Source organism: Myotis lucifugus, unplaced genomic scaffold, assembly GCF_000147115.1.
Source record: "Myotis lucifugus unplaced genomic scaffold, Myoluc2.0 scaffold_2057, whole genome shotgun sequence".
In the NCBI taxonomy this organism is placed as follows: domain Eukaryota; kingdom Metazoa; phylum Chordata; class Mammalia; order Chiroptera; family Vespertilionidae; genus Myotis; species Myotis lucifugus.
Window position 1 is genome coordinate 1 of NW_005873105.1, and position 10,876 is coordinate 10,876.

Below are 10,876 nucleotides of genomic sequence, written 5' to 3' on the forward strand. Positions count from 1 at the left end.
TAACCTCCTACATCATTCTACCAGCAAATGCTTAACTGTAACTTTACTGAAGCTGGTCATGAGACAATCGAATAATAATCCTCAGTCCACACTTTCTTATCTCTTCCAAAGCTGTGACAGTGGTTTAAAAGAAGAAAACAAAGACCAAAAGCAATGAAATACAATGGAGAGTAGTTTCAGTTCCTGTGAGTCTGAAACCAACCAAGCATTAAAGGATTAAAGATTTCTTAATGTCAATCCAATACGATGCTGAAGAGAAAGAGAACCAAACTTTTGGATAACCATTAAGTGAATTTTAAAAGAATTTATTTTAATGGGAACCCATAGGCATGTACTCTTTTTCTTCTTTTGCTCTATTTTGCCCAAAGCTATTGGGAGCTCATATCCTCTTAAAGACTCAACTTCTCAGCCCTGTCCAGACTTCTCCAAGGACAAGTGCAATGTTATCAAAGACATGAGTAAGGATTTTTTAGACACTTCTCTGCTACAAGCCACGTCTTCCCATACTGGTGAGATTTGTATTCATATTATCTTGCAAAAGGATCTAAATAAGGAGGATGTAGGTTCGGATCTTGATTAACAAAGACAAACTTTTTACTCATTCTGCATTATAAAAGGAATTTATCAGGAGGTTCTTTATTTTTTTTGTTGTTTTTTGTTTTATATTTAATTTACAAAAGAGGCCCCAAAATAATAATAATAATAATAAACTACCCAGGAGCAGGGGAGTGGGCCATGTCCCTCTTCCTCTGGCAGGGACAGAAGGAGTCCCCCAAGTGACTGCCCCTCCCCCTTAGAACAGGGGGTGAGAGCAGATGTGGATCCCTCCAGGCATCCCAGGGCCTCTGCCCACTCTGGACTCATTCGTCCACCCTGTGCAGGCTCCTACATGCCTGGCAGAGCCCTTGTGGCAGAGGCCAGCTTGCCCGAAGCCAGGTGGGAGATCCCTACAAAGTCCAGGTGAGGGCTAGGGCTGCTGCAGCCAGCAGGCCAGTGAGGTGGGACCCAGCCCAGGCCCCCCTGGTACCCCGGGCTGCCAGCCCACGGTCCCATTGGCATTGCTCGCCACCCCAGCCTAAGTAGCATTGGCATTGAAAGTGCTTCTGCAGGTGGTCGAGGTCGGCCCAGCTGAGCTCCCCCTCTGGCCGCAGCGGGGGCTCACCGGGCGGGCGTGTGGCTGGGCACTAGGCGGAAGCTGCTGGCGCTGAGGTGCAGGAAGGTGTTGGTGCTGGGGTCTCGGCGCACGCAGCGCCCGTGGCCGTGGCACTGGGCCCAGCTGCAATAGTGGGCGGCCCAGGACACGTTGACGACGTAGGGGATCAGCAGCCGAGTCAGGTAGTCCTTGAGTACTGGCACGTCTCCATGCTGGTGGTGAAGCCTGCGTCGCCCCAGAGGATGACCCCGGCTGCGCCCAGGGCGGCACTCGCGCCAATGGTGGAGATGAGGTCCATCTGGCTAAGGCCCTTGAGACTGCGGCTGTGAAGACGTAGACTGGGAGCGCGTGGCTGGCGTGGTGGGTGCGAGCGACACGGAGGGCCTCCTGGACGCGAAAGCTGACGAAGTTGCGGCCATGGGCGGTGGAAGCGAGCGCCTCCTCCAGGTAGACAGAGGGGAAGAGGGCCGTGCTCTCGGCCCACAGCCAGGCCAGCTGGTCGTTTCGGGAGACCTCCACGTCGAGGCAGCGGCCGGTGTAGGTCTCCCAGTTCTGCACGTAGTCCTGGTTGTAACAGTCTGGGAAGAGGTAGAAGCCCCAGGGGTGCTGGGGTCGAAATCTCTTGGCGGAGCGCAGCGTCCTCAGCATGAACTCCCGAGCGCCGAACTCGAACTCGTACTGCGCCTGCTTGCTGACGCGGTCTGGCGGCCAGTCGGGGTGGCGGCTGGCCACCAACTGGCGCGATAGCTGGCGGTACACGTCCTTGTCCTGCCAGTTGCGCACCCACACGGGCCGCCAGTCCTCCCAGTCGATGACCGCCAGGGCCTGCGGGCTCCTGCCTGCGGATGTAGTGCTCCACGCGCTCCTGCAGCATGTCCAGGTGCGCCCGCAGGACGCTGTCATTTGTGGGGCACCCCACCCGTGCACCGGCTTCTTCCCCTCCAAATGGAAGTAAGGGTACGGGCCTAGCTGCTCCCGGTAGAAGATGGTGATGTTCTGGTCCACGAAGACCTCGTTAGGGGAGGCCTGCACGTCGAAGGCCTTCTCCTCCAGGTCCAGCGGCACCTTGAGGCGTGGGCCACAGTCCTGCGTGGGCACGTCCATGCCACCACGAAGGGCCGGCGGGTGAAGATGGGCGTCGCTGTGGGCTTGAGCTCCTTGGCCCGTGCTACCGCCAACGCCAGGGCCAGGGCCAGGATGATGGCGGGGCTCAGGCCTGCCCACATGCTGGGGGCTGCAGGAAGAGGTGTCACCCGCCTGGCACCGGCTCAGGAGCTCGCGCGGGGTGCCGCCAGGACCCGCGCCACAGCCACCGCCATCCTGGGGCCCGGCCCAGCCCACTCCGGCCGCTCGCCCAGACCCGGCCCGGCTCGGCGCCTCTGCTCAGGAGGTTCTTTCTTATATACAAAGAATTTATCAGGAGGTTCTTTCTTCTATAAGGCATTAAGAATGCATTGCTACTTTGCAAATATCTAACTCTGCCGTCTAAATAAATAAATAAGACTTATGTCTGAGAATTAGATCCTTGAAGAATAGCATAATCTTTACATTGCCTTCCTCAAATAACAACTGGTGAACTAGAATTTCCATAGGAACCAGAGACAGTGATATGCAGGAAAATAACTAGCTCAGGAGTCAGGAGACTCCTGTTTTAGTCTGTGTCATACCTAGAATTTATGTCTTGGTAAGTCATTGGGGAGGGCGGGACACTCATTTCCTCAAGTTAAAAAATGTGGACTAGATGATCCTTAAAGTCTCTCTGGGCTGCGAATGGTCACTGAGCTTTTAGATTTGCTAGCGGAGTAGGAATGCATAAGCTCTATATGCTGTAAGTAAGAGATGAACAGATGGCAAAGCTGACATTCTGTTAAAAAATTCAGAAACCTAATTTATACTCTCTTCTGGATACAAGATCGTTCCACATCTATAAAGAAGCAAGTCCCAGGGTAAAATAAAAATCCTTTGAACTCTAGAATTCTTCAGTTTGATTTAAAAAAAAACTTTTTTCAGATTACATTGAAATCATGCTTAAGAACAGTCAATCTACAGAAACTGTTAGAATCATCAAATATGGACAGGGGCATTGTATAAATAGCAGCCCATGTTTAAGGAAGTCAGCAGTGTTGGGGGAACATCCAAGTGAATACTCATTTATGTCAGTGGTTCCTGGTATAGATTGTTTTATTAAATTTATTGGAGTGACGTTGGTCAACATGAACATGTAGGTTTCAAGTGTGGATTTCTGTGTTACAAGATCTGTATATTGCACCATGTGCCCACCAAAGTCAAATCTTCTGTCCCCTAGCATAAATTGTTGATTCCGAAAGCAAAGAAGACACTTTATTTACTGACTGATTGCCATATTGTAAATATTTGATGAAAAATAAATAGCTTGAATTGATTTTCTATCCTGATAATACAAACTTGACTCAATATGATACATTATCAGATCATAGACAAATGTTTTTATATCCATATCATTTTCAGGCAAACTTATTTATAAAAATAATAAGTACCTTTGATTTTCAATGCTATCTATTCCGGAAAACTCCCCTACATTAATCCTGGTATCAGAAAAAGCCATTCCATACTGTGATTCAAATATAATCTTGAAATAGTCCTGTAGGGTTTTGGGGCCCTTTCTAGATGGGAAGAACTTGGGCAAGCAAATAGATAGATTTAAGTAGTCATTCAAAAGCTTTTTCACTAGAGTTGACCTAATTCTTTGATTTAATGTTTGATATCCTTCCGAAAAGGCAGTTGCTTGTATGTCCTGAGCATTGTATGTGCCAGGGAGACATTAACTCAAAGTGACCACAGGGCAGCATTCACAGACTACTGTGAGGAAGAACTTTTGTTCATTACTGTAAGGTTTTCAATGGTTGTGACAGTTGGACCAGATCTACTGGAGACTGTTGGGGAGCAGGTGGGGAGGGGAAGGGGCTTCACTTCTCTGTGAAGGTGCAGTTAAAGCAGCAAGTGTGTCCCTAACAAGAATAGCAGAAGCTGCAGCACTCCTCAGAAATACCCCAGTACCCAGAAGTTCTTCACTACCAGAGGCATTCTGGGTCAAAAATGAGCTCTTAATAAGGGAATAAAGTAACCCAAACAGAATGGAATTAAGTGTTCGGTCAATTACCCTTTTTGTCTTTTATTAGATAGGATGTTTGCAGTCCCTAGAGCAATGGCCTGTGAGACAATCCACACTCAATAAATATTCATTGAATGAAAATTGACAGAATGACTAAGGAGGGAGTTGCTTATGAAATATTTTAAATATAATACAGTGGGGCCTTGACTTATGAGTTTAATTTGTTCCGTGATGGAGCTCGTAACTCAAATTACTCGTATGTCAAATCAAAAGTGAACGAGTGAGACATGTGATGCTGGGCTGATGTTGTGGCGTTCACTGTGACGTTCGCTGCGCCAACTAGCGATGGAGTATCTGAAGCTGGCTCACAACCCGAATTTTAGCTCGCAACTCAAAGCAAAAAATCGGCCGAGAGACGGCTCATATCTCGAAAAACTCGTTAGTCGGGACACTCGTAAGTCAAGGCCCCACTGTATTTAGGAAGAAATATCAAGATGACTTAGCATGAGGGTGGAGAACAGTGACAAGTCTGAGAGTATCTCCTGGGTTTCTGACTGAAGTGACTGAGAGAATGGCTAATAACTGCATATGAAATTCAAGACTAAGAGTTAAATTATTGTTTGTGCTTTTTAGAGGATGTGGGGTGTTGTTATACATTATGATTCCCCCACCCAGCCAGTGTTGCTCAGTGGCTGAGCATCATCCCATGAACCAGGAGATCACGGATCAATTCTTGGTCAAGGCACATGCCCAGGTTGCAGGCTCGATCACCAGTAGGGAGGCATGCAGGAGCCAGCTGATGGATGATTCTCTCTCATATTGATGTTTCTCTCTCTTACTCTCCCTTTCTCTCTCTGAAATCAATAAAAACATTATGATTTCCCCAAAGTTGTGGGGAGGAATTTCCTTACCTACCAAGAATTGACACAGTATTTCCCGCAAATGGACAACAGCATTCTGCATGCAGTCTACCATGGGGAATGAAGCTAATTTTTATTAACAGCTACAGATCATATTACTATAATCAGCAAAATCCTACATTAATCATCTTCTTTGCATAGAAGTCACAATTAAATGATTTAAGGGCTTTCAATAACCTGCCTCAGAGCCATATAGTTGAAATGAGAAACACAACTTTTGCAGTTGAAAGTCACCGAGTCTATCCCAGAATTCATCATTTGTCATCCAGCATGCTGTTCAAGAAATCACTCTTTATTTAGGTGAACACCCCTAGAGTCATTTCCCCACGAAAGAAATTTAATAGTGAATAATCAAATGTATTCACTCTCACAGTCACTGACATGAGTTGGCAATTACTTCTTGGAACTGAGCTATTCTCAGTGGGATATAAAAATTAGGCTAATCATATGGTGACTACTTACTTCATCCTGTATTTGTTCCTGTTAGGAACAGAAATTGTCTCTGTAATTGTATACAAAATCCTGTTACTAGAATCATCACAAGAAAATTATGTACAGCTACTCCTTTTCTGAAGAAAAGACAAAAGTAGTACTTTAAAATATCACTTTCAAATCAAGCAAAATGAATGGTTTGGGCTTTGTGCATAAAAGCCAGGCCCAAATTAATACTATTTACAGTTTGGCATGTGAATATAACAAACTGATATTTAATATGTTGTGTAACACTTCTGTGTGTTTTGTTGCTAGTGGTTGCTTTCATGATTAATTAATGAGCTCTGTATTGGATTCAAACTTCAACATAGGATAGCATAAATTAATTCATCTTTTAAGAACCAGAATTCTATGTCATCGGCTATCTTGCACCCTCAACCAATGAACCAACTTTTCCATGTTAGCTGAGGATTTGTTTTTATGAACCAAAAGCATTTCTGTTTTTATCATTTAGAATAGATTTCACAATTCCTTTAACGTTTGGATTTTTTTTAGGCTTACTTTAGTCTTTATTAATGACTCCAGGTGGTTGCTCTGAAGACTGATAATGAAAACTCTATATCAATTTTCAGGGAAACTCTAAGGACTTGCTGAGGTGTACCAGACTCTTGGTTCCTACAAATCATGACCTCCCTCTGCCCCGGTTTAGAATTGTATCTATCATATTCTTTTGGGGCCAAAATGTATAAAATAAGTAGTTCTCAAGTCACTGTAATTCCACTTAATATTCCTTATCATCAGTGCAAAAGGTACATCTCTAGGTTGAAACATAAGACATGGTTGAAATTTGAATATTTTAGACTAACACAAATGGCGATCTCACATGGTTCCACCTGGTATAATGAAAAATGAGGGGACAAGTATAGAATTTAGAGTATTAACATTCTCCTTTCCCCCCATTTTTTTGAGACTCAATCTAGACTAGGGGAGTCATAGCATTATACCTGAGATAATTTTAGTAGCCTCCTATTTGGATTATTCCATTTCTTCCTTCTCTTTCTATGTGAATCTGTCATTTCCACTACTACTATAAAAGCAATTTTATACATCTGTCTCTTTCCTGTTCCAAAGCCTCCAGTGTTTGCCTTTTGTCAATGGAGTAAAATTGAACTTTCAGTATCTAATTATTCAAAAGTATTTATTGAGAGCCATTTAGTTGCCAGACACTCTTTTAACACATTGAACAAAACAAAATCTGCCTTTGTGAGCTTACATTCTAGGAGAGAAATAGACTAAAAAAGAAAACAGAAAAAATACGCAGTATATTAGATGGTGGTATTGGGGTGAAAATAAAACACAGAAGGGAAATAGGGAACCTCGGGACAGGGCGTTGAAATTTTAGAGGAGGTAGCCTAGGATGGCCTCACTGAAGAGCGGGCATTTGGGTAAAGACTAAAGGAAGTGAAAGGGTGAGCCTCAAAGACCCACCTTGGAGAGAGCACCCCAGGACAAAAGCCTGAGATGGGTGCCTACCTGGCAGATTGTCACAACTGCAAAGAGGCCAGTTAGCTGGTGATGTTTGAGAGTTGATGAGCAGTAGATGAGGTCAGAGGTGTGGGGCTGTCCAGGCCACCTTAAAGAAGCAATGAGAGGATTTTGAGCTGTGAGTGACATGAGCTGGCTTGCTTGCAACTATGCTATTCATAGTCTGAAGGGGGAAAAGGCAGAGAAAGGACACCTTGCAATGATCCAGACAAGAGACTATGATGGGTTGGACCTGGGTGGTGACAGTGGAGACAGGAAGAAATTGTCATATTCTTGATATATTTTTAAGATAACTGACAGGAAATGTTAAAATATGAGATGTGTTGTGAGAGAAAGAGAAGAATTGACGATAACTGTTATTTAAAGGCCTTCCTGACACAGCTTTGACCTTCCTTTCCTATTTCATCTCCTGCTATTGGCTAAGGGATAGTGGAAAAGTCCCTAGACTTAATTAAGCATGGAAGGCCTGAATTCAAACTGTAGCTCTGTCACTTATTAGGATTAGGATTTGATGTAAATCACATAAGCTAGCTCTGTTTCTTTACCTATAGATGAGGATATTAATAGTTACTTACAGGGCTCTTATGAGGTCCAATCATATTGTAAAGTGATAATAAAGCATAATATAGTTTATGAATCCAGTACTCCAGCAAACTAGTCTATTAATTATCAGGCCTACATTAAGTATTTCTCAATCTTCCTGCCTCTCTGCCTTTGAGTTATGCTGCAGTAGCTGATCTGTGAAAACTCCCATCCTCTAAGGACCACATCACATCCCAGGTCGTTCTCCCTGCAGTAAAATCCCTTTCACTACCCTTCTTTTCAACTCAGCACTTTGCTTTCCCAAAATTTTGGCATATTGAGTAAGTTTAACATTCAAAATTAAATCTTAAGCACTTTAAATGCTTAATATGAGACAAACATTGTTTGGGTGTCTGTTAATTCAAAAATTATATTTTAATCCCCTTAAGAGCATACAATGGTTGCATTTTGTGCTTCTGAATTGTAAACTCTATATAGTATGATATGAAAAATAAATAAAAGCAGAATTGTGAATTTTATATGGGGTAATATAAAAATAGAAAAATCTCTATGAGCAAAATAATATCTATATAGAAATGTTTGTTCTAATTAGGAAATTAGTCTTTAGGATTTGATTTTAAAATTATGCAAGTTTTTTAAGAATGCCTTTATTGCATAAAGAAGTTGCCTATAGTAAAAAAAAAGATACTCATAAGTTGCCTATAGTAAAAAAAAGATACTCATAGTACTGAAGAAATAAAAAATGTTAGGGGAAAACTTGAAAAGAAATTCAGTTTATTCTTACGGAATATTCAAAGTCTATAGAGATGATTTCTAGAAAAATCAAAGTCTATAGCAAGAGAGAAAAATGGTGTCTCAAACCTGTCATAATTTAATATATTGCTTTGAGATGAAGAAGGTAACTGCAAGGAGTGTATCAGCAGGAGTCCATTGACACCTGAAATCCAAATAGAAAAATATGTGTTTCTTCAAAAGATCAAAAAAAGACCTAAGAGTTTCTTCCTTCTGAAATAAAAGCAAAATGACCACCAGTAGAACAGATGTTGGTCACACTCAAATCCTCCTCCTCCTTATCCCTATGTTTCATCAGTCACCAAATTAATTCATTCCACCCTTTAATCTAGACTCTGTGCCCATTTGGATTACTTAAATATGGTCTCCTAACTGGTTTTTCTAGTTCTTGTGTTAAAGTCAGCCACTGTATTGTTCACAATCAGCTAAATGATCACTCTAAAACACATTCAGTCTTGTCACTCTCTTCTTAAAGTCCTTAAGGAGTAAAGAACAAAATGATGTCGCCGGGTAGGGAAGGCCCTGTGGTATGCCCCATTCCTGCTCATCTCTGCAGCCTTTAAAGCTCTTTTCATAGACCGCACCAATTCTCCACATACCCTCCTTGTTTTTCCAAACACACAAGATAAACTGCGGTGTTTCAGGTTCCTGAATGTGTCCTGCTATACCTCTTCTTATTTCTAAACTTTTTAACATCCTGATTCCTCTCTACAAATTTCCCATTAATTCATTCATTCATTCAAACAACTCTATTTAACATCTACTGAGCACCCACTGGTCTAAGTTCTGAGCACAGAAATAGAACCTACCTTCATGGAACAGTGTGGCGGCTGCTAGACACTAATAACATCATCATTCAAATGTGTATTTAGAAACTGTGGTCAATTCTAAGAAAGAAATATGCAGAAAGCTGTAAGAGCTTACCGGACAGAGAAGTGATATAGTCAGAAGGTAAGTGATGTCTGAGATAAAATCTGCAAGAAAGTACAAGTGGAGGGAAACGGTCTTTTAAAGGGAGCAGTATCACGTGCAAAGGCACTGAGGTGGAGCTACATGGTACCTTCTAGAACATCTGAGAAGGCCATTTTTGCTGGATGTTAGGAAGGTGAGTAGGATAGTATAAAAAATGAGTCTGGAAAGAGGTAGGGGACAAGTGTGACCAGGTTTGAGTATGTATCATAAAATAGTAGGAAAACATTGAAGCTTTCATGCAAGGAAGTGCCACAGAGTTTCTGTCTAAAAACATCAAGTTAGTTGCTATGTGAACAAGTGAATATATGACTTAATGGGCTCATCTATTCTTTGTACTGAAATAAAATTCTCCAGTGGCCCAGTTCTAGAAAAGCCCAAGAGAAATAAGTAAAAATAGCATTAGGGCATCCCTGAGAGGCGCCGTTCAGGGGCCTTGAACCTGTGGCAAATAGTGTAAATTACTTGCTATATGCCTGTAGTAATAAGGGTTAGATTGCATTGCAACTTACAGGAAAGTTGCAAGATTTAAAGTATCAAATTCCCCTAGATGATGCCAGGTGAATTGCATATGGACACTACAACGTAGGAATCAGGTGACACTGAGTGTTATTGTCAGAAAATGTAAAAGGCCTTAGGACCCAGAAGGACCACCTTTGAAGATGGATTTTCTATTTTTACTCTTAGTTATTTGTAGAAAAGAGAACACTAAAGACGTTCCATCTTATCTTAGGTTTAAATGTATGGCTTCAAGCAGTATAAGTTGGAAGATCTTTGTTCACTTTCACGGTGCCCTTCTTGAACTATGGCATAAAGAAATGCTAGAGTCGCCGCTGCAGATCATTGTAACCAAGCTGCAATGTCAGTCCCTCTGTCTGCGTGCCGAGACCTCTGGGTCCGGGCTGCAGCCCTGGACATGTTTCAGGGCCCAAGTGCTTTAGAAACAAACTAAAAGGTCACCAAAGCTGCTCTGCAGCTCCAGGACGGTGGCATTCAGGGCCCTGAGGGTTGCAGACTCCTTCCTATTCCTCTCTGTGACTGAGGCTATGCACAACATGAAATAAACTTCCAGACACACACACCTTTCTTTTCAAATGCTCGTAATTGTGCCAGACCAGAGAAATCAATGGTGTAGTAATGGGGACCCGCATAGCAATTTTACAAGATTAATGAGAGAGGCTTTAATTTGAGGAAGTACACGCTATTGCTACCTCCCTTTGTTTACTTTCTTTTTAAGCTTTGCAACTCCTCATGGGACTTACCCAGTTCTCTCATTCCCAAACCATCACCCATGACCTAGATGTTGCGCTATCCCATATTCATGACAATAGCATACCCCTCATCTCATTATTACATTACCCTGATGATTTTTTCTTGAAAATTTCTAGCTTCTCACTTTCCCAATTTTCTCCTCCATTCTCTCAACTCTCA

General features: G+C 42.7%; 1 pseudogene; it reads right to left on the reverse strand.

Moving 5' to 3' along the window:
* Positions 1 to 840: 840 nt before the first annotated feature.
* LOC102419293 lies at positions 841 to 2,527 on the reverse strand (annotated as a pseudogene).
* Positions 2,528 to 10,876: the final 8,349 nt, after the last annotated feature.